The following is a 23,315-nucleotide window of genomic DNA, read 5'->3' on the forward strand; positions in this document are numbered from 1 at the left end:
GCAAAAAATCGCATGGGTCCAATTACAACCAAGTAGAAGATTGTAATTCAGATTGGCATGGATAACTTCTACTTCCAGGTTAACGATTTTTCCTTCTAATGATATCGGCAAGTCATTCAAAATACCATATGGACGTGAACTCTACCATCGAAGGCTTCCAAGGTATTGGGGGACTGATTGAGAGGTTGAGAGCCAATAGCATTCCACCATGAAAGAGACATGATGCAAGTAGAAACACCCTCATCAATAACAATCCTATGAATAGTCTTCCCCTTTATAATAACGTGTATCAAGAATGAAAGTTGATGCATGAGACGAGGAACATGGTTCTTGAGGTCAAAAGTAATTAGATTCGATTCGATAGGATCAATTCCTCCTATGGTGGATAGTAATGCTTTCCTTTGTGATGGACAAGTCTAGAGGACTTCCAAAGTTGACATCGTTGAAGGTGCTTGAGCTAAATCTTCCACAATATTATAATGTTGAGCAGCTCGAGCATTCAGCTTATATGATGAATTCCAAAGAACACCTTTGGGAGGTGGAAAGATAATGGGATCATTACTAGGTTGTTCAATATGAGGAGGACCAGAACTAGGCAGAGTGGATGTAGAAGGAGTATTAGTGGCATCATTTTCCACAACTAGTTTGGTAGGAAGCTGATAATATTTTGATCGAGTAGCAATAGAGACAGGTGTCGTTTCACTCATAAAAAATTGAGAAGGGTGAAGTTTGTTATGACAGAAAGGGTTCTTTCAACACACTCAATGTCCCTTGGGTGCCTTTTAATAAAAGACTAACTTCAGCACAACAGGGAAAATCCTTCGTATAATGATCTTTATCACATCTAAGACAATGATATTTTGACTTATGTTTGGATGCATCATCAATAGATGGTTTAGGAGGATCCTTCTTCGAGGTATCAGATTTAGCCTTACCTTTACCATTCTTCTTTCCTTTCGAAGCTTTGTCTGCTGTGGTAGATTGGACAACATTCACCTAGGAAGTTTTACTAGGATTTTTGGGAGTATTCGAAGGAGGAGAAGGTGCAATAACTGGAGTAAAATTTTTCTTTGTAGAAGCAGAAGAAGGATTACTAGAAGTTTGAGCTACTAACCCAATAATACCATCAATGGGTGGGATCTACGCAAGTTTAGAAGGTGTTGGATCGGTTGAAGGTCGTGGAGCATCAGGTGAGAGACCATAAAGCGTGCCAGATTTTGAATATACCAAATCTAGACATTGAGCACGGGCGATGACTTTTTCTTCGGTCACATAACCGCCCATAGCTATGTCTTTGGCGATTTGATTAACGAATGACTTAGTAAACCATTCGGTTAAAATTTCATCAAGAATTTCAAACTTAATAAGATGATGCTTGTTAGTGTCAGTCTTTCCAGCCTTCCTCCAGTGATCAAATATGCTCTTACAAAGTGGTCTCAGAGTGTCAAGGTTAAATTTTGTCATTTCAGTGAGTCTTCAAGAAAAATTTGGTCACTAGGAATTAGGTCTAGGGTTTGCTTTCACTCCTTTCAAAGTTGTCCAAATGTCAGTCTATGTCACTATTCAGCTGAGTGTACCATCATTCAGAGGGTTGTCATCATCATGTCAGGTTTCAATGGGTCATTTTACACCTTGTTCATGCTTCAATTGCGCCTAGCTATGGTCATTTCCCTCTCCTAGGGTTTTGAAGGAAATTTCTCTTGGACGGTCAAATCATCAGCAAAACTTGTATCCTGATGTTCATCCACCTTCCCCTATCCTTAATGTACCTTATTAAACACTTCCCATCAGTGAGATCCCCCAAATTCCTTATTTTCGCACAAACCCTAGTTTCTTGCTACAACTTGGCAATTTTCTAGGCTAGACCTGTGTTTCACCCTTTTGGACCCCTTCCCCTCACTCAATTTTGGAGACTCCACTTCCCCCTACTTCTTAACATCCCTCCCTACTTCCCAAAATTTTCTCAAGAATTTAGAAGCCCCTTATCCCCTTTGTTTCGCTTCATTTCGACAAATCCCTTGTTCCACACATTGGGGTAGGTTTTACTCAAATGATGTTTCTGAGTAATAAAAGATGCATTTGGGAACACTAAGAGAGTTTTTTGTCCAAAATATACCAAGGAAGAAAAACCTCCTTCAGTTTTTACACAGGTGTCATGGTTTTAGAGAAATGTCAAAAATACAATTGCCTCGGGAGAATTGATGCACCTCTGAAGTGACCTTGGGAAAATCAAGTTTTATCCTAGATTAGTTGGAAAAATGACTTTCTTGATGAGTCAAATGATAACTAGACACAAATATATTTTCAATGAGCTATCATGAGCTCAATTTGGAGTTGCGGAAGGCATTCAAAAGTTGACTGTAACAGCACTCTGCCTTTGGGCAGCCTCATTTGGCACATTTTGACCAGTCTTGGGAGATTTGATTTTTGACAGGGAAAATTAACTCCAAATTGAAAAATTCTAGTTTGGTTGGAAATAAGACTCAAATATCTTTCCAACGCACTATCCCGCGCCCAATTGGGACACCGAGAAGGCCTTCAAAAGTCTTCCGGAAAAAGAGCGATGCACAGAGCAGGTGGCGCAGCGCACTAGAAGCGCACGGCGCACTGGGAGTTTTTGCCCAGTTTTATTCTGAACGGGCGCAGCGCACTGGGAGTGCGCGGGGCACTGGGTATGCGGCGCGGTGCATACACCTAAAATCTCGAATTTTCTTGAAATTTCTTTAAATTTCCCATAGCTTGCGTGGATTTGCCAGGTAGGGTTGTTATCTTGGTTTTTCATCCAATTTTGTGATATGTTATGGTGGTTGGTGGATGATAACAATTGAACAAAAATATTAAACCCTACTTCTAAAGTACCTCAAAGGAAAAATTGTTGTGGGTTCCAAAATCAGTGTTTTGCTACCAAAGTCACTCTTCCATCCCATTTCTCCTTTCTTTCCATCATTCCCTTCTCCCTTATTCCATTTCTTCCTAATTTAATTCTTCCCCATCTCCAAAAATTCACTAATTCCCTATCCCCAATTCCCTTCCATACATTTCCAAATGTAAAACCCCAAACCCTCCTAAACAAATTTGTCCCAATAGTCCCTAAACCCCTACTAATTCCCCTCTTCCTAACATTCCCTTGTTGCATTTGTCCCTTTGGTGGCAGAATTCAATCACACTACAAAAGAGCAGACCAACACAGTTCTTTCACCGGCATCTATTTCTCCAAGGCAGTGGTGCAACAACAACTATGTCATCCGGTCATTCATCCAATTATGAATTGGAAACCCAAAGTGACTCACCCTTGGAAGTACATGCACCCATGAGGCTTCATAGAGGTGGCAGACATATCATTACTTGTCCCGGAACTTGGTGTACAAAGCAAGAATCGGGAGTTTGAAAGCAAAGGTAAAGAGAGCATCAAGGAGGCAAAAAGTGGATGAAGGACTCTATATATTGTCTAAGGCATCCTTGGCTCACCATTGCCCTTGATGAAGAACCTTCAGTCCAAATTTCAAGAAATTTGGAGCAATTTTTGACAATTTGGAATTTTTGCACTAAAACACAGGGTTTTTCTCCCTGTGCGTCGCGCCACCTGGCGCGCTTATGATAGGAGTCTCCAAATGCAAAAAAAAAACTATATTTTTGTATTTTTCATGAAAAATCATGACTGCTAGTGCATGGCCAAGAAGTTTGGGCAAGTTTTGAGTCCTCAGGAGGTCAAAAACACCCTAAAAATGACCTCACTACCCCTATTTTGACACACAGGAAGCAGTCTTGGGAGATTGAAGTTTTGGAGGGGAAAATGGGCACCAAATTTAGAAATTCCACTTGGGTTGGAAAGTAGACAGGCAGGGCTTTCCAAAAAGCACACTTGGGCTCAATTTGAACTTCAGGAAGTGCCTCAAAATCAGATCCAAAGTGGCGCGATTCACACAGAAATTGGCACGGCGCACAGAGGATTTTGGCTTGTTTTTCACTGTTTAGCTCAGCAATTTGCCCAGTTTTGACCAGTTTTGCTTCTTGAAGTTATTATTGACTTTTCATGATGTAATTTGACAACCATGATGTAATATTGGCACATTTTTACTTGTTCTAGAAGATTCATTCACCAAAAGGTGAAATGTGAGTGAATGAATCAGTTTCCTAGCATATAGGGGTAAGTTGTTTGACTACCTAGTTTTCAATTCCTTGTTTAGAATTGGTTCAAACTACTCCTATAATGATGAGCTAGACCCCTAGAGGCAAGGGAATGGGTTGGGCTAGTCTATATCATGTAATTCCTAAGTCATTTTCAGGGTTAGACACTTGGGATTGCTTTGGCATATCCTTGTACATTTTATCTCTACATTTTGGCTAAGGAAAGACCAGGGTTTTGCAGCACTGTTTGGGATCCATGTGGCTTTATGTTTTGATGGTGTGCTTCTCTGAGTAATTGTAAGTTCATTAGTGTTATGTGTATCATTTTCCTCTCTTTTCTTCTAAATTTGAACAACTAAGTGATTAAGGTGGAATCCATTGACTGTTATGCTCTGCCTTTGAATTTGTTTAAATTTCCATGTTTTCACCTGTTTAAGGATAATTCTTGAGACTCTCTTGCTCCCCTTAGCTCCTCACCAGTCTGATCTATCCATTTCACTCAATTTAAAACATCAAAACGATTGCCTTCCTTGCCTCAATCAGAACTTTGCAGAAACTGTGCCTCATCCCCGGACCCAAATTTGCCTTTCACTTTTTCCAACAAAAACCCCCAAAAACTCAAATCAAATCCTTTGTACTTCATACCTACCCTAAAATTATCTTTTATTTCAGTCATCTCGAGCCCCATTGATTAACTTTTGCCGAGATTGACCCGGAGAGAGCCCTCTCCTGTCCTCGTAGGGCTAGCTACGAGGCTGAGCGTGGTTTGATGTGGACCTAGAACCTTGTCTTTTCAGCCTGAGGAAAATCTAGGCTCTAACAACGCTGACGTCTCCATTCATGGATATGATCAAAGATGTGGGTAGGAGTATTTGTTTCAAAGATGTTAGGAGATGGGTACTAGTTTCATATTGAACCGGTAGTTGCAAGTGAGTAAGAAAATCCATAGCCAAATTGTTGAAATCTTGAAAGGCACCTCGAGGTAAATCAATGTACCATTTGGCAACAGCACCCATTAGGGTTCGCTGAAAAAGACATAATCGAATGAAATCGTTGACCCAAGAGTTAGACGAACACCATAAATGGTAGGTCATGGCGTGAGCTTGGGGGTCTTCTCTAGATTTTCCTTCGAATTTTGGACAATCGCCAAGAATTTTGGTAGGAACCGAAGGCCAATATGGTGAATGAAGTATTGGGTCATTTGTGAGCCTCGACACATTTGATAACTCCAAATTCGCTAAGAATGGAAATTAAGGATTAAAAGGAATGAAAGGCCTTTGACAAGGTCCATATTGAGGATTCCAACCTTGTTGGTACTGATTTTTCCCCCATAGTGGCATATTTTGACCATAGGGATTTTGATATTGCCCCCACTGGGAGGAATTTTGACCATACAAAGGTTGATTTTGCTCCCACAAAGGTGGGTTCCGACCAGGAAATGGTTGATATTGACCTCCCACAGGTCGTTGAGAACCATAAGGGGGATGAACAACATGTGAGGAGTATTGAGCATAGGGTTTCTAATGCAACTGTTGACCTTATTGATATAGCGGTTGACCTTGTTGCTGCAACAGTTGACCTTATTGCTGCAATGGTTGTCCTTGTTGTTGCAAATATTGTTGATAAGATCCTTGTTGCATGTAATTTCCTTTTTCTTGATGGGTTCCTTATGGAATTCGATAAGTTCCTTGTTGATATTGATAGGTTCCTTGCTGCAAAGGATTACCAGCTCCTGAAGGGTAAGTTCTAGAAGACGACTGAAACTAACCAAATGACCAAAATGAGGGATTAGGACCAAACTGCATTAGGGATGCTACTTGTTGATTGAAAGGTGTATTTTGAGGTTGTTGTGAACCATAATGAGGGTATGGCTATTGGTAAGATATATGAGCCGAAAGAGGTTGTTGATAAGGAATTTGACCAGATCCAAAATGAGGGATTAGGACCAAACTGCATTAGGGATGCTACTTGTTGATTGAAAGGTGTATTTTGAGGTTGTTGTGAACCATAATGAGGGTATGGCTATTGGTAAGATATATGAGTCGAAAGAGGTTGTTGATAAGGAATTTGACTTGCTCACATAACATGAGTTTGAGATCCACTCACATAGGTTCCACTGGAAACATGAGTTATATATGGAGGAGTTGGTTTCCCCCCACTGGGTGGGATAGAGGGTGGTACATATTTCCCACTCAATGGAGGAGGTGTAACCAATGTAGAGTTCGAAAGAGGAGTTGAAGAACTATAGGGACATTGAGTCTCTTGACTGTAAATGTAGGTTGATTCATAACATGAACCGAAGAAATGCAGTTGGAATAGGAATATAGGAAGCCACATTCGAAACGAATGGGCCAAAGGTAGGCATAACTCCAGATGACCATATCGGATGATGATAAAGTGAATATGTGCTTGGAGTACCTGAAACTAAATGACCAAGAGAGGTATAACCTGGCGGGAATAAAGGTTCACTACTTTTAGGTGGCAGAGTTGGCCCACTTCCCATATAAGGAAAAGACACATAAGGCAAGCCTTCAGGCAAAAAGTGATATTCAGATTCATCACCAAGACTCGAAGTATGAGTGGACGAGACTTCTGGAGGAGGATCTCGAGGAGAGGTTGGAATCTCACCTTCAGATTCTATGGGTGGAAACAATTGGCGAGGAGGAATCAGCGATGATCGAGGAGAAATCTCCAAAGGCACGTCAGGATTATCAAATGGACTATATGGGCGTTGAGGAGATATTATCAAAGGATTGTAAAGCAGATTTGAGGGGAACAAAAAAAACTTTTGAGGAAGCTCATGACTTTCTGGGTCAAATTCCTGATATGATGACACCGACTCTCGAGGTGGAGGATGAGAAGCAGGGGGTTGAATACCCGGGACAATTCCAAGTTCAAAACCTTAACTTTCAAGTGACTCTGGAATCTCAAGGTGGACTTCTTGTGGTGACCGTTCAGTGTCAGACTGTGAAGGGGATTGATTAGGTGAACTCGACTATTTTTCCGCAATGACCTTTCCTCAAAAACAAAAGGAGAGGAGGTGATTTATTTGAGCTTCAATTAAAATTTACTATTAAGAAGGCATAACGAGGCCAAGAATAATTGCATGGGTAAGACATGTTATCGTGGGTAGTAAATTTTAGAACTTAAAATAAAAAATAAATAAAAAATGGTAATCTAGGCAAGAGTGTTTACCAAGTATCCGTGAACCGCTATATATACCTTAGCCGAAACCAAGGACTTAACATACGGCGATCAATCTCCCTAAATGTTGTGTTTGGTGTATCATGTTTATAAGGCGGCTGACTTGGTTACCTAGGGCTAAAGGATAATAACCTATTGGGGTCTCCCAATATATACGCAATGGTACAGGGAGCACAAGTTCGTGTTAGTGTTGTCTAATGCATAATCTTTCAATGAGAGTGTTCCCATATACTTTCCATGTGTGGAGCGCCTCGCATATACCTGAGAGTACTGGAGAATGATCCTATGTACTTCCATACGTGGAATAGGATTTCACTCCCAGGATATAATGCTGGCAAATAAAGACAGTTGCTAGGTTTATAGATGTTGGAACACATCTCTAGCCTAGATCTCTAAATGTTTGTGTTAGGTTCTTGTTAGGGTCCTATAAATTTTATAGGATGAGTTGTTGCTATACCTTATTATTTATGTTAAGGAAATGTAAATAATGTTTCGTAGTTCAAATTATTTCTATAAAGATGGTCATAATATTTGGACCCTAAATATCTTGGCTAGTCATCATCAGAGTGGTCAAATCAAAGTACAATTACTGAAATTGACACCTAGTTACCTCTACTCTCCCCTCATCAAAGTTTTCCCTACCTTCCTACTTCACTCATCCCATCCACTTATTCCATATCCCCTCATTCAATGCCCATCAATCACTCCTCTTACATACCTTTTCCCCTCTTTTTCATACTCAAAATCATTCCTCATTCTTCATTTCACAAAGCAAAGTTCGAGCAGCACATCACAACAAAGAAAGGAGGGTGACTTCCACGAATTCAAGCCTTCATCTTTGTTGACTGTGCAAAGTTTCCCCCTCATCTCAACATCGCTTTAGAAATAATTTCTCCAGTTTCTTCAACACCTCACCATCCATGGGTGTTCCTCTGCAAAACCCATGTCTTAGTTTTTCCCATATCAACCTCCAAGTATGAAAACAATAAACAAATCCCTAAGGTGACTGCACAAAGACAAAGTATTTCTAAATTTGAATTTCATGCCCATTTTCGGTTTGATTATGCCTGTGCTTGACCAAATCGACTTAAATTCCTCCTAGGTACTTGATATGGCCATTATTTCCCATAAACTTCTTGTTTAAACCTAAGAAAAGTCGATTTCCCTTATCTTTACTTAAACCCTTTTTACATAGTCAGCTTTATTCAAATATTTTTATCTATTGACCAAGAAACTATTCTCAAATTTCTTGTAACATCATCCCACCACCTTTTTTAATACAACTCACACCAAATATGCCACTGTTTTCACTTTGTTGCCTTCATTTTTGTTCATTTTATTATGTTTACAACTCCGTAGTAGATTGATCAGTATCTGCTCAAGATTGCTCACATTTGTCACCCTCAAGCATAAACAGTGGTAAAAATCACCAACTAAGATGTCTACATTAGGGAAAGATCCCCCGGCAAGAAAAACCACCAACTGCAACAATCATTTGACAACTAAAGGGAGATTAGGGACATTTTTTACCATGATTACGCTTTGACTGCGCAAAGTTCAAAGAGGGGTTTTCACAAAGAGTATTAGTTGGTTAAAGAGTTTCAGAGCTTCATCAGCATGTCCCATACTCCATTGCATCCATTCATCTACAACAAAGATCAATAGGCCCCTTAAAACACCAAATTTTGGCATCCAAATGTACTATGACTATGTAAACTTTCAGATTTTTTGTTGTTTTAGTCATCGTTTTTAAATATTTTTTGTGGACAACTAGAGATGAATATTAGGAAATTAGACGAAGTTTTTTCTCTTAAGATTCCAAAATACAAAAAACTATCCACTCTCATCATTTCAGCCTATTTTTCTGACTGCGCAAAAGCCTGTTTTAGCTATCTTTTTGCAAAACAGATTATGAACAACTAAAGGGGAATTTTGACAAACTGAAGGAGGTTTATCTTAGAAATATATTCATATACAATAACCTCTTTCAATTTTCATACAGGTCATATAGGTTGAAATTTATGAAGGTAACTTGGAGACCCAATTTTACAGTTTTACAGGGAAAATTCACATGACAGACAGCCTATTTTTGGGCAAGATTTCGAATTTTGGGAAAGATTTGATCAGATCTGAAGCAGTTGAAAGATGAATACTGATGATAAGATGAACTAGAAGGATGAATCAACATTTAATAACATCTATCAAGTTGTTTCAAATCAATTTACATTCACTAAATGCAACCCCTATTTTTATGCAATTGGTTTCTAGGTGCATTGAACTTGGTCTTTTGACTTTCTAAAGGAGGAATTTGGTCACTTAGTGATAAATTCGAATTCCTATTTTATGTAATGATGAGAATTAGTTATTAGATCTTTTATTTTCTCAAGATATTTTAAAAGTATTCACCTATTAATACTTCAAATTTTGGATTATTATGGGTTGGATTTTTTTTTAGAAGAAGGACTCATTGATGTAAAGCTACTCACAGAGCCTCACTTGATCAAACTTTTGTAATATAGCTGAATCAATTACATGATTCTCGTGTCACTCATGTTGGTGAAGTGCGTTTACCTTTATATCTTTGTGTTCACTATTTTTCATATGTCATTCGTTGATTCTGGATTATTCTAATAAGTAAAAGAACATAATTTGTTGAAAAATACACTCTGCTTCCAGCTAAGTATGTTGAAATGTGGCAACAAGAATATTCCAATTTTAATTTGTCCTTGAATTAAAATTGTGAATTAATTTTGAATTTAGTCTTAACAGCTACTTGGAAATAATTGATTAATTCAGTTTGAATTAATTAGTTGGAGAAATTCAAGTTAGAAGTCTTTCTGAAGTCATGCAACAGTTATCCCTTAAACTAAGGAGATAAGATTGAGTTATATTTGAGTTGTAATTAGTTAACTTAGTTTACTGAGTTAAGTCCAGTTAAATTAGTTCCAAACTATTTGAGGAACTAATAGAGAGTTAACAGTCAGTTGATGCATGCATGCACTCAACTAATGTACTCTGGTTAACTGAAGATTCCCTCATCAATAACTCATGCATGTCTATTTTGAGAAAGACCTAGTTGATATTAAAGACAAGGACAGTGTACTATCAGTTTCATGTGTTTTCCTATAAAGAAAACTCATGCATACAGAAAGGAATCATTCCTTGAGGATTGCGCAGTTCTGACAGTGTGTGAGAGAAGTGTTCCACTTGGTTGAAGGAAGATCATCCACTAGGAACAAGGAAATAGGAGCTTGGAGGGCAAAGAGGAAGGCTTGTGAGAAGCCAAATTTGCTTGTGAGCATCTGTGAGGATTTTGCTGAGAGCTGGCTATCTGTGAGAGATAAGGCTTTTTATAATTCCTATGTATTTCCACCTTGTATGATAATACAAATAGTGAGGTTTTTATCTGAGGCTTTCCCCGAAGTATACTCATTTTTATTGTGCATTGATTCTTCTTCTTCTGGTTATATGTGTTCAGCTTGATCTTTAAGCTTCCGCAAATTGATAGTAGAAGTAGGTTATAGTATTCTGCTTCGATTTATATTGCATTATTATGTTAACCTACAGGTAGATTTTCTACAGAGCTGGATCTGTAGAAAATTTTCTACATGGTATCAGAGCCAAGCTTATTGGAGCTATGAATAGTATACTGAGAATAGAATTCGAAGTTTGAAGTTCGGGGTTGCAGGTGCAAATCGAATTCATATCATACTTCAAGGTTGGCCAATGGTGTTCTATGGCTTGAGACTCGAATATGCCTTGGAAGGTAGCTCAAATCACATAGCATGGAAAGACAAAATGGAGGTTGTATTAGAAGACAATGGCTTGAAGGATTTCATTAATCAAGAAATCCCAAAGCCAGCTTCAACTAATGCATAAGAGTTGGCTGAGTGGAAGAAGTGTGTGGTGAAGGCAAGATGGATCATCCTTGAGGGAGTTCGAGACCATATTTTCTTGAGTATCCATGGTAAGGATACTCCATTTTCAATGTGGAAGACATTGAAGGACCTCTACCAGAACAGTAGTGACCAGAGGAAATTGGCGCTCAAGGATAAGCTTCAAAGAATCAAGATGGAGAATGGAGATATTATTTCCACATATCTAAACAAGCTCACCACCTATAGAGATGAGCTTGGCAGTGTGAGAATAATTATTTCCTATGATGATATGGTGAGCCTCGCTCTCCTTGGTCTTCCAAACAGTTGGAATAGATACCAGGACTCTATGAATGGAAGGGAGAAATTTTCGGATTGGGAATGACGGTGGTCGGATCTTATGCAGGAGGAGATCAAGAGAAGCACACGAGATGGTTCTTCATCCAAGAATGTTGATGAAGAAAATCTGGCCTTTTCAAGGCAAGGAAAGGGAAGGAGAAGGCTTCTAATCGAATTCTTCTCATGGAGGGAAGAAGGGTGACAAGTCTAAAGTGAGATGCCTTAATTGTCACGAGATGGGATATTATGTGACTAATTGCCCATCGAAGAAGTCCAAGAAGGGATCCTTAGAAGGATCAAAAGGTGAGGCATTAGCCTCTCAATTCAAAATGGACTTTACCCTCATCACATGCATGGTGTCATCGATGATGGGTTGTGTTTGGTATCTTAATAGTGGAGCTTCATTCCAATTGACCAGTGATAAAAGTTTATTCAATACCTTGGATGAGAAAGACCTCAAGATGCGCATAGAGATGGGTAACAACGGAAGGTATAGTGTTTCAAGAGTGGGCACGGTTACTTTTCAGAGGGAGCATGGAGCTCCTATCACCTTGACAGATGTGAAGTATGTGCCTGGACTGAAGAGGAACTTGGTATCGATCGCAGTGTTGGAGGACAAAGGCTACGATGTTGTCTTCAATAAAGGAAAGGCATTCTTAAGACACATAACCACGGGTCAGACCAAGAGGATTGGGATTCGGGTGAATAATCTCTATAAACTAGAGGTAGATGATTGTGTAGCATTGAGTACGAAAGCAGAATTGGTGCAAAGCCAAGACATTGGCGAGTTGTGGCATAGGCGATTGAGTCATTTGCATCATGGGGCTTTGAAGATAATGCAACAGATATCTACAGGACTTCCCAAAGGTTAACTTGAGCAAGTTGACACATGCAAAGGTTGTACCTTGGGAAAGTATACCAAGTCTTCCTTTCATGATCGAGAGAGTCGAGAAAAGACTATCTTAGAGTGAGTCCATACTGATGTGTGTGGACCATTCTCGACGGCATCCACTACGAAGCAAAGGTATAATGTGATATTCATTGATGATTATTCTCGTAAATGTTGGATTTATTTCATGCAAAAGAAGGACCAAACCTTCACAAAGTTTTGTGAGTTCAAAGCTTTGGTTGAGAAAGAGTTAGGGAAGAAGATCAAGACCTTGAGAAGCAACAACAGTGGAGAATATGTCTCTCAAGAGTTTAAGGACTTTTTTGCAGTGAAAGGAATTAAACGAGATTTGATGGCACCTCATAACCCACAGCAGAATGGGGTGGCTGAGAGGAAGAACATAACTATTGTAGGGGAAGCACGGGCGATGTTGCATGACCAAGGCCTACCACTTCACTTGTGGGTTGAGGCATGCAAAACAGTAGTCTATTTGCATAATAGAAGCCCACATCGCATACTTGGGATGAAGACACTAGAGGAAGCCTTCTCTGGTAAGAGACCAGATGTGAGTCACTTTAGGATCCTTAGCTCATCGACATATTGCCATGTGAAAAAGGATGCACGGAAGAAGCTTGAGCCGACAACAGAGTTGGGGATACTTGTGTGGTACACTGATACACCTCACAACTATCATGTGTACTTTCCTACCAGTTGGAGGACAGTGGTTCACAAAGATCTTAAGTTTGATGAGCAGAAGGCCATGCGAGTTTCCCTTGAGAGGGAGCTCCAACTACAGGCTGTGGAGGAACTGTTGGTTCTTAAGGAGGAGGAGCCTCAGACTGATGCAGAGAAGCCACATGCAGAGGATTCAGGAGTGGAAACATCCACTCAAGTAGAGTCTTCCAGAGATGGACGAAAGGACGCAAGAGAAGCTGACAAATTGTTGAAGGATGTGAGAGAGAATGTGGGTGAACCATTTTCTCAGCGCAAACAGAGAAGGTTTCTTGAGAGGTACACTGGATACATGGCCCTTGCTGGGGAATGTGTTGAGACCGAGCCATCTTCCTTTGAGGAAGCAGTGTAGCAGCCAATTTGGGTTGATGCTATGGTGGAGGAGTATGACTCCATAGTTCGTAATAGTGTTTGGGACATGGTTCTGAGACCGGAGAACAAGTCAGTTGTGAGTTCCCATTGGCTTTACAAGATAAAGCAAGCTGCTAATGGTAGTGTGGAGAAGCATAAGGCAAGATTTGTTGCCCGTGGCTTTTCATAGGTCAAGGGGATTGACTATGATGAGACTTTTTCTCCTGTCCCAAGGTACTCACCTATCAAATCTATGTTATCACTATTAGCATAGATGGATTGGAAGATCCATTAGATGGATATAAAGACTACATTCCTCAATGGCCAGATTGAGGAAGAGGTGTACATAGAGCAGCCGGAAGGTTTTGAGACCTTCGATCATGAGTCGCATGTGTGCCAACTCAAGAGAGCATTGTATGGGCTGAAGCAAGCACCTCATGCTTGGTACACCAGGATAGACAACTACTTCACCGGGTTGGGCTTCACAAAGAGTGAAGAGAATGCGAACCTGTACCACATCATGGTGAAAGGTAAGTTGTTGATCATTGTACTTTATGTTGAAGATCTCATATTAACAAGTGATGATCAGTTTATCATGTCTTTCATGGAGGACCTTGCAAGAGAATTTGAGATGAAAGACATGGGTCTCATGCTTTGCTTCCTTGGCATGTAAGTGTGGCAGAAGGATGGGGAGTTGTTTGTGTCTCGGGGCAAGTATGCCAACGAGATACTCAGGAGATTCCGCATGGAGAAGTGCAAGCCCATGCAGACTCCTCTAGCAGGTAACTGGAGGAAGGAGGATGCTACTTCAGGAGAAGTAGTAGAGGCTATTGTGTATAAGAAACTTGTGGGTTCACTGATGTACTTAGTGAACACACGACCAAATTTGTGCTATGCAGTGAACCAGCTGAGTCAAGCGATGGTTTAACCTACCAAGATGTTTTGGAAGTGTTAGAAAAAAAAATTAAATATATGACAGAGAAATGCAAGACATATAATATGCGGAAAAACACAAACACATAAAGCCAGAGAGACAAATATACATGGTTCACCCAGTTTGGGCTACGTCCACCCCGAACAGCCAATCCTTCCTTTCTATTATCCAGCAAAATGAAGAGACGCAACCTATAGTAGATCCGTTGTAATATCCTTTGTTTCTCTCATAGTCTCGCCTATCTGTTTCTCGCTCTGAGAATCCAGTATTTCATGATAGGTCCAAGCACATCAACATTCGGTATCATCAACTCAGAGACTATGTAGTGAGGAGTGTTAGGATATTCCGACACATAGGAAATAGTTAAGTATAACTTGGTCTAGTGTAGAGTTAGGCAAAGTGTGTTTCTTTACTATGTACTTTTGTAAATTACAATCTGACAGTCACGATATGTTCTAGACATGAAGTGATCCGACGGTTCATTCTCTCCTCGGTATCACCGACACTTGATTCGTGGCTTAACACCCGATTGGTCCATGATCTCTATTTAAAGAGCATGGAGGGTCATTTGTAGGTTAACTGTTCATGAGAGAAGCTTATGTAAATTTTCATTCTTTTATTAAACAATTGGCTGAAGTGGTCAAGTTGGCTCACGTCGTGGACTATTTCCCTCTTTGAGGGTTTTAACCACGTCAAGAATATTGGTGTATTGATCTTTGATCTATTTGTGAGTAGTGTCCTTTGGTGTTATGTCTGAGGAACTTATCTTGTAAAGTCCTACATGGTATTAAAGCTATTTAAGGGCCGCATCCGTTGGTGATCCAAATCTGAAGCCGATAGAACTGCATCCGACTGTCGTTTCCTAGATCTACTATTTCTAACTGCTTTCAGGCCGAGGGAACTGCTTTATTGCATCAGGAGCACCTGTTCTAGTGAGGAACCCCTTTCATTTGACACAAAAATGTTTTCGGTAGCCCTATCTACGTCATTTTTAAGATCTGAAGGTATATAGTGTTTATTTGCAGTTTTTAGTTATTTTCTCACTGTTTATTTTGGTTTATTTGGCTCTCTGTTTTTTATTACCGAATCTATACCTTTCATTTCTACGTATGCTCTTTGCCCTATGACTCTGTACGATCTGGGAAAATCAGAAACAGAAAGGAAGGATTCTTCTCATGTGTATGCTCTTTTCCGTCGTGCCTTAGTGTGATCTCAGAAAATCAGAAACATTGAGGAAAATATTTAGTTTCCAGGTAAAGCTAACTTAAAGCCGTAAGGTTTTTTTTGTATGTCCATGTTGGGTTTTTTGTAGGCAAAAAGAACTTTCTCAAGTAAGAATAGAGGTCTTAGGTTCAAATCTTTCTTTTTGTCGAGTTGATTTTTCAAAAACCACATGTAGCTTATGTTTTAAAGTTACTTTATGTATAAGTGTTCTCACCCATTATAAAAAGTGAGTCACTTATAATTCTAAAGTCTCTTTATCTTTTATTTAAGTTACAATTTAGTGGGTATCTCATAAAGTACCATTGTAAAAGTGACTTTCACTTATTTATAAAAGTGACTTTCACTTATTTATAAAAGTGAGTCACATAATTTTTTTAAAAGTGAGCTAATTAGTTTTATGTTTGGAAAGTGGGGAGATTTTTTTTTTAATTTAACATCATCATTCATTTCCGCACATTCATGCACTTCGTCAGCATCTTCAACAACTTTTCTTCAAAAAGCCATAACTTCTTCATTCGGAAGCCGTTTTCAGAGCCATTTTTTTTTAATCAGCCTAATTTTTCGAGATCTTTCCATTGGAACACTTAGTTTCATCATCTAAATCTTTAATTTCTGTTAAAGTGGAAAGTCAATTCCAAGTTATTCTTGACAGCACCAACTACTTCCAATGATGGTCTTACATTGTGGATTTACTTAGAAGTAAAATTCTTTACAAAATAGCCTCAGGCCAAGAAACCAAACCTCAAGATGAAGATAACGCAGCCAAATGGGAAAATAGGCAAGATCAATCATGTGGGTTGATAGGGATGTCTATTTCTCCAAACCTTAGATTCCATATCACAGAACTTGATACTCCTAATGAAGCAATGAAACAGCTCACTAAAGTTTTTGGAATTAAAAATGAAATTAGAGCCCATCAACTTGAAAATGAGTTGCTTACATTAGACCCCAATAATTTTTCTTCCATTGAAGATTTTTTGTCCAAGTTCAAGGCCCTTAGACTTCTCTTGGAAGGTGTTAAGGTTAAGAAAGAAGATGGTAGCCTTATCTATTCCATTTTTACTAAGTTGGGACCAGCCTACTCTGTGTTTGTTTCCACCTTCCATTCTACAAGAGAAGCCTTCATTTCTCAAGGACAAGACTACAAGTCCCCTTTCTTTGATGCCTTTTGTGATTCTTTAATAAGAGAACAAGAAAAACTCTTACATCTTGGTCTTCTTAATCTTGGAAACTCTTCTAAGAAAGCCTTATCCGCTCAGCGGCAACCAAGTTCAAAGAATCCTAAGAAGTTGTATCCTAAAAAGAATGGTCCTAAACCAAACAAGGGTCCTAAGCAATTTCAGTCTCAAAATGAAAAATCATTTCAACAAAATGATAAGGCAAATAAAACAAAGGGAAGAAGACTGATAGACATTGCCAGTTTTGTAATCGAGATGGACACTTAGAATCCAAATTCTTTAAGAAGATGGAAGCCTTGGAAACAGCAATGAAGAAGCATAATATCCATTTGGAGCTCTCTTCAACTTCAACTTCATCTTCAGGAATAGCACTTTCTGAATGTGGTTGTCAAGCATCTTGGTCTAGCTATGCACTAAATGTATCTTCTTCTTCTCATTCTCATGAGTCGCTCATTCATTCTGGAGCTTCTTATCACATGGCCAAAAACAAAGCCATGTTTTCTTCTTTAAATCATTGTAACACCAAAAATATATATGTTGGTGATGATAGATCTCTTAGTGTTGTAGGGATTGGAACTGTTCATATAGACAATGGTCAAAAAAATGATGTATTATGTGTTCCAACCTTATCCTGCAACCTTCTATATCTATATCAGATAACTCATTCAGGTGAAGGAAAAATCGTTGAATTTTCACACCACGATGTTGTAATAAAGGACATAAGAGATCCTAGATAGATTTTAACCACTGGCATTGCTAATGATTCTACAAGGTTGTATAATTTTAACAACTTTGGGTCATAAAATCTTCCCTCGGTATTTGTTGCTCATAACGATGAAGTGAGTAAACTTTGGCATGAGCGATTTGGTCACTTAAACTATCGCTCCCTTCAGAATTTATGTAAAGAAAATATGGTGACAGATCTTCCAATGGTATCTTGCAGTGATGGTGTTTGTTCCAAATGTGTACTCAGAAAACATCATCGGGATAGTTTTGAAAAACATGCCTCTTGGCACACCTCAGCTCCTTTACAGCTTGTGCATAGTGATTTATGTGGTCCACTTCCAGTTGTTTCATTCTATGGATACAAGTATTTCTTAACTTTCATTAATGATTTCTCCATACGCACTTGGGTATACTTCTTAAAACTCAAGAGTGAAGTATTTAACATGTTCTTGGCCTTTAAGGCCTTTATTGAAAAACAATCTGGACATCAAATTCTTAAGCTAAGATATGATAATGGCGGAGAATATGTTAACAACAAATTTATCAACTTTTGCACTGAGAATGGAATTCAAATGCAACATACTGTTCCATATACTCCACAACAAAATGGTGTAGCTGAAAGGAAGAATCACACCTTAAAGGAAATGGTTGATTGTATGCTTCAATTTAAAGGACTTCGTCTTAGTTTTTGGGCAGAAGCAATTAACTGTGAAAATTGTATAGTAAATCGCACTCCTACTCAGGTTTTAAATAATATCACTCCAGAAGAAGCATGGAGCTCAATTAAACCAAATGTAAGTCACTTTCGTGTTTTTGGAAGTGAAGCATGGGCCCATATTCTAGATGAGAAACATAAAGCTTTAGAACCTAAGAGTGAAAAATGTATTTTTGTTGGATATTCTGAAGATGTCAAAGGATATAGACTTATTCCACTTAAGTCCAAAAATGTTATCATTAGAAGAGATGTAAAGTTTGCTAAAAATATATCAGCCTACGAGCCTAGTGCGACGGATGTGCCACCTCTCTCTATCTCTTCTACTTCTGAAAACATTTCTTCCTCAGATGATGATAGCGAGGATGACAATCCTCCCATACCTTCTCAGGATACTCCTTCATCTCCTTAGCTTCCAAAATGGGTCTGTGCTACTCGGGATGCAGTAGGTGCTCTTGCCGATGATCCTAGAGATCAATGGTGTACACATTCGCAGTTCGATAGAGCCTCTTCTTTATTGGCTCAAGCTTCAGCGAATTACAATCCTGACACCTTTGAAGAATCTTCAGGCCATCCAAATTGGGACGTAGCTATGAATGAATAATATCGTTCATTATTGGCAAATGATACATGGGATCTTTTTCCTCTTCCAAAGGGATGAAAACTTGTTAGATGCAAATGGTTTTACAAAACCAAGTATGGCCCAGATGGAAAAGTTGATAAACATAAAGCTCATCATGTTGCTAAGGGTTTTTCACAAGTTGAAGGCATTGACTATATTGAAACCTTCTCCCCTGTTGCCAAAATGAACTATATCTGCCTTGTTCTTTCCCTTGCTGCCTCTTTCAAATGGGAAGTCCATCAGATGGATGTTAAATCTGCCTTCTTGCATGGAGACTTGCATGAAGAAATATATATGGAAAAACCTACTGGCTTTATACAAACAGACTCCAACCTTGTATGTCGGCTTAAGAAATCCCTTTATGGTCTCAAGCAAGCCCCTTGAGCTTGGTATGCAAATGGATAGCTTTCTTTTAGAAATTGGCTTTTCTAGGTGTCATTCTGACAATATTGTCTACACCAAGAAAGTGGGCAAGTCTCTTATCATTATTGTTCTTTATGTTGATGATCTTATCCTTACTGGTAGTGATCCCAACCTTATAAACCATGTGAAGTCCAGCCTTAAAAAGAAGTTTGAAATGACAGACTTAGCACACTTGCATTATTTTCTTGGTCTTCAAGTCTTACAATCCAAGGAAGGTATTTCCCTTTCCCAGTCCAAGTATGCCTGTGATCTTCTACGCCATTTTCACATGGAAGATTGTAAGCCAACCCCTTCTCCTTTCATTCTGGAGCCAAACTTTTAGTGACTTGCACTTCCACTGAAGTTGATGCTACCTTATACCATCAACTTGTAGGAAAACTTTTGTAGGTGACCCATACTTGTCTTGACCTTTCCTTTGTTGTTGGCCTTATTGCTCGGTTTATGCAAAACCCACATGAAAGTCATTGGAAAGCACCTAAAAGAATACTTCATTATGTTCGAGGTATAGTTCAGTTTGGGATTCATTACAGTGCAGAAGCATCTCCTCTATTGGTTGGTTTCACTGATTCCCATTCAGCTGGTGACCCTGATGATCGGAAGTCTACTGCAGGTTCTGTGTTCACTCTTGGTTTAGGACCTATTACATGGGCTTGCAAGAAACAAAGTGTCATTTCTCTTTCTTATCAGAAGTATAGTATCGTGGTGTCATAGAATCTGGTAAGGAGGCCCTGTGGCTTCGTCAGATCCTGTCATAGTTTGGCTTTCAGCAGCAGCATCCGACTACACTTTGGTGTGATCATCAAAGTTCCATTCAACTATGCAGAGATCCAGTCCAACATTAGTGTGGCAAACACATTGAAATGCACATGCACTTCATCAGAAAGCTCATTCATCACCATGTTCTTGAAGTGCAATATTGTTCAACAGATGATAAAGTTGCAGACATCTTTACAAAGACTGTCACAAAGGTGAAGTTTACTAAACTTCGATTTATGGTTGTTCAGGAAGTTGTCACAGGAAGTTGTACTAAACTTCGATTTATGGTTGGGGTTCAGGAAGTTGTCACTAAGGGGGATAGGCTCTAGTGCCTCCTTCTTTCTCCTATTGTGTCATATTTTTATATCCTTCAATCCTATCCCAAGTTGTTCTTAATGGGGGATGTTAGGATATTCCGACACATAGGAAATAATTAAGTATAACTTGGTCTAGTGTAGAGTTAGGTAAAGTGTGTTTCTTTACTATGTACTTTTGTAAATTACAATCTGACGGTCATGATATGTTCAAGACATGAAGTGATCCGAGGATTCATTCTCTCCTCGGTATTACAGACACTTGATCGGTGGCTTAACACCCGAATGGTCCATGATCTCTATTTAAAGAGCATGGAGGGTCATTTGTAGGTTAACTGTTCATGAGAGAAGCTTATGTAAATTTGCATTCTTTTATTAATATATTGCCTAAAGTGGCCACATTGGCCCAAGCTGTGGATTGTTTCCCTCTTTGAGGGTTTTAACCACGTCAATAATACTAGTGTATTGATCTGTGATCTATTTGTGAGCGGTGTCCTTTGGTGTTCTGTCTGAGGAACTTACCCTGAAAATTCATACAAGGAGGACCATGTTGTTGCAGTATATTTCAACAGAGGAACAAGATGCTGACATTTTGACAAAGGCATTGTCAAAGTGTAAATTCGAGTTCCATAGAGACAGGATCAGGGTGGTAGATAATCCCTTTCTTGTTGAGAGGGAGTGTTTAAATGTGGCAATAAGAATAATTCCAAATTTAATTTTTCCTTGACTTAAAATTGCGAATTAAAATCGAATTTAGTCTTAACAGCTATTTGGAAATAATTGATTAATTCAGTTTGAATTAATTAGTTGGATAAATTCAAGTTAGAAGTCTTTCTGAAGTCATGCAACGGTTATCCCATAAATTAAGGAGATAAGATTGAGTTATATTTGAGTTGTAATTAGTTAACTCAGTTTACTGAGTTAAGTCCAGTTAAATTAGTTCCAAACTGTTTGAGGAACTAATAGAGATTCAATTATAGAGTTCAGGCTTCTGTGATCCATATCAAGTTTGTGAGAGATTTTTCCGGCGAAAATCACATGGAATATCATTTGTCGACGCGTTTCGAACCAACTAATGTGGTTCATCGTCAGGACAAGTTGAAGAAACAGATCCAGCCTAGCAAGTTAAATAGTCTGAGCAGAGCCTCCAACGGCTAGTTTGACTCTAGGACCGGGGTCAAAATTATCTTATTAATTTAATAATTAATCTCTGGGATAAATATATAAAATTCTAATGGGTATTTAGTAAAAAATTATAAAAAAAAAAATTATAACTTATAAAAAAAAATTATAATTTTTAACTAAGTACCCATTAGAATTTTATATATTTATCCCAGAGATTAATTATTAAATTAATAAGATAATTTTGACCCCGGTCCTAGAGTCAAACTAGCCGTTGGAGGCTCTGCTCAGACTATTTAACTTGCTAGGCTGGATCTGTTTCTTCAACTTGTCCTGACGATGAACCACACTAGTTGGTTCGAAACGCGTCGACAAATGATATTCTTTGTGATTTTCACCGAAAAATCTCTCACGAACTAATAGAGAGTTAACAATGTTGATGCATGCATGCACTCAACTAGTGTACTCTGGTTAACTGAAGTTTCACTCATCAGTAACTCATGCATGTATATTATGAGAAAGACCAGTTGAGATTAAAGACAAGGACAATTTAATATCAATCGCATGTGTTTTCCTATAAAGAAAAATCATGCATACAGAGAGGAATCATTCCTTGAGGATTGTGCGATTATGACAGTGTGTGAGAGCAGTGTTCCACTTGGTTGAAGGAAGATCATCCACTAGGAACAGTGCAAGGAAATAGGAGCTTGGAGGGTAGAGAGGAAAGCTTGTGAGAATCCAAGTTTTCCTGTGAACATCTGTGAGGATTGTACTGAGAGCTGGCTAGCTGTGAGAGCTAAGGCTTTGTATAATTCCCATGTATTTACACCTTGTATGATAATACAAATAGTGGGGTTTTTAGCTGAGGCTTTCCCCGAAGTATTCTCATGTGTATTGTGCATTGATTCTTCTTCTTCTGGTTGTATGTTTTCAGCTTGATCTTTAAGCTTCTGCAAATTGATAGTAGAAGTAGGTTATAGTATTTTTATTTGATTTATATTGCATTATCAGGTTAACCTACATGCAAATTTTCTACAGAGCTGGATTTGTAGAGAATTTTCTACAAAGTAATAATCTCAATGTTTTCTACTTGATGATTAGTATCATAATTCTTAACTGCTCTGGTATAATTTGATTCCATCATATTTTCTTCTAAATCACACCTCAACCTTAAGAATCCAGCAAAGGTGCCTATCCTGCCCTGTAGGGTTGCCTGTAGAACCTGTTCTGATTGAACTCAACCTATGACTCCATTTCCCAATGTCTTATCTTCCTTGTTTCAATCCAATTCAATCCTAAAATCCAAACCCTAAACCTAATATATAGCCTAAAATTTCAGAAGAACATAGCTAAATTATACAGAGAGATCCCTCTCTAGGGTTGGAAGGGCTAGATTCCCAACTCCAAAAGTGGTTTTGTGGTTACCTCCACAATTATTTCACAACCTTATAAATTACAGAGTGATAACAGTTCCAAGTGCTCCTTAGGCTAATTGAGTAAATTTTAACGTTAATCTTGAATTGTGTTTCAATTTTGGGCTCAAAACGATGTCACCTAAATTCATAAGATGCAACTATATGAGAAAAATAAAACTTTCCACTTTGATGAAAGCTAGACTAATCAAGGGAAGAAATTTCAAGCACTAATGCATCAAACCATATGCCTTCCACTAAATTTCATTTTCTCGTTCCAATTGAAATGATAAAAAGCAAAAACAATCTTCACTTTTCAAAATCCTAACTGCAACTTTTCGAAAGCAAAATGATCTTTACTTTTACTAAGATGC

The sequence above is a fragment of the Pinus tabuliformis genome, chromosome 4_2 (assembly GCF_031772625.1).
Source record: "Pinus tabuliformis cultivar Carrire ecotype Pingquan chromosome 4_2, CPIR1, whole genome shotgun sequence".
NCBI classification, from domain to species: domain Eukaryota; kingdom Viridiplantae; phylum Streptophyta; class Pinopsida; order Pinales; family Pinaceae; genus Pinus; species Pinus tabuliformis.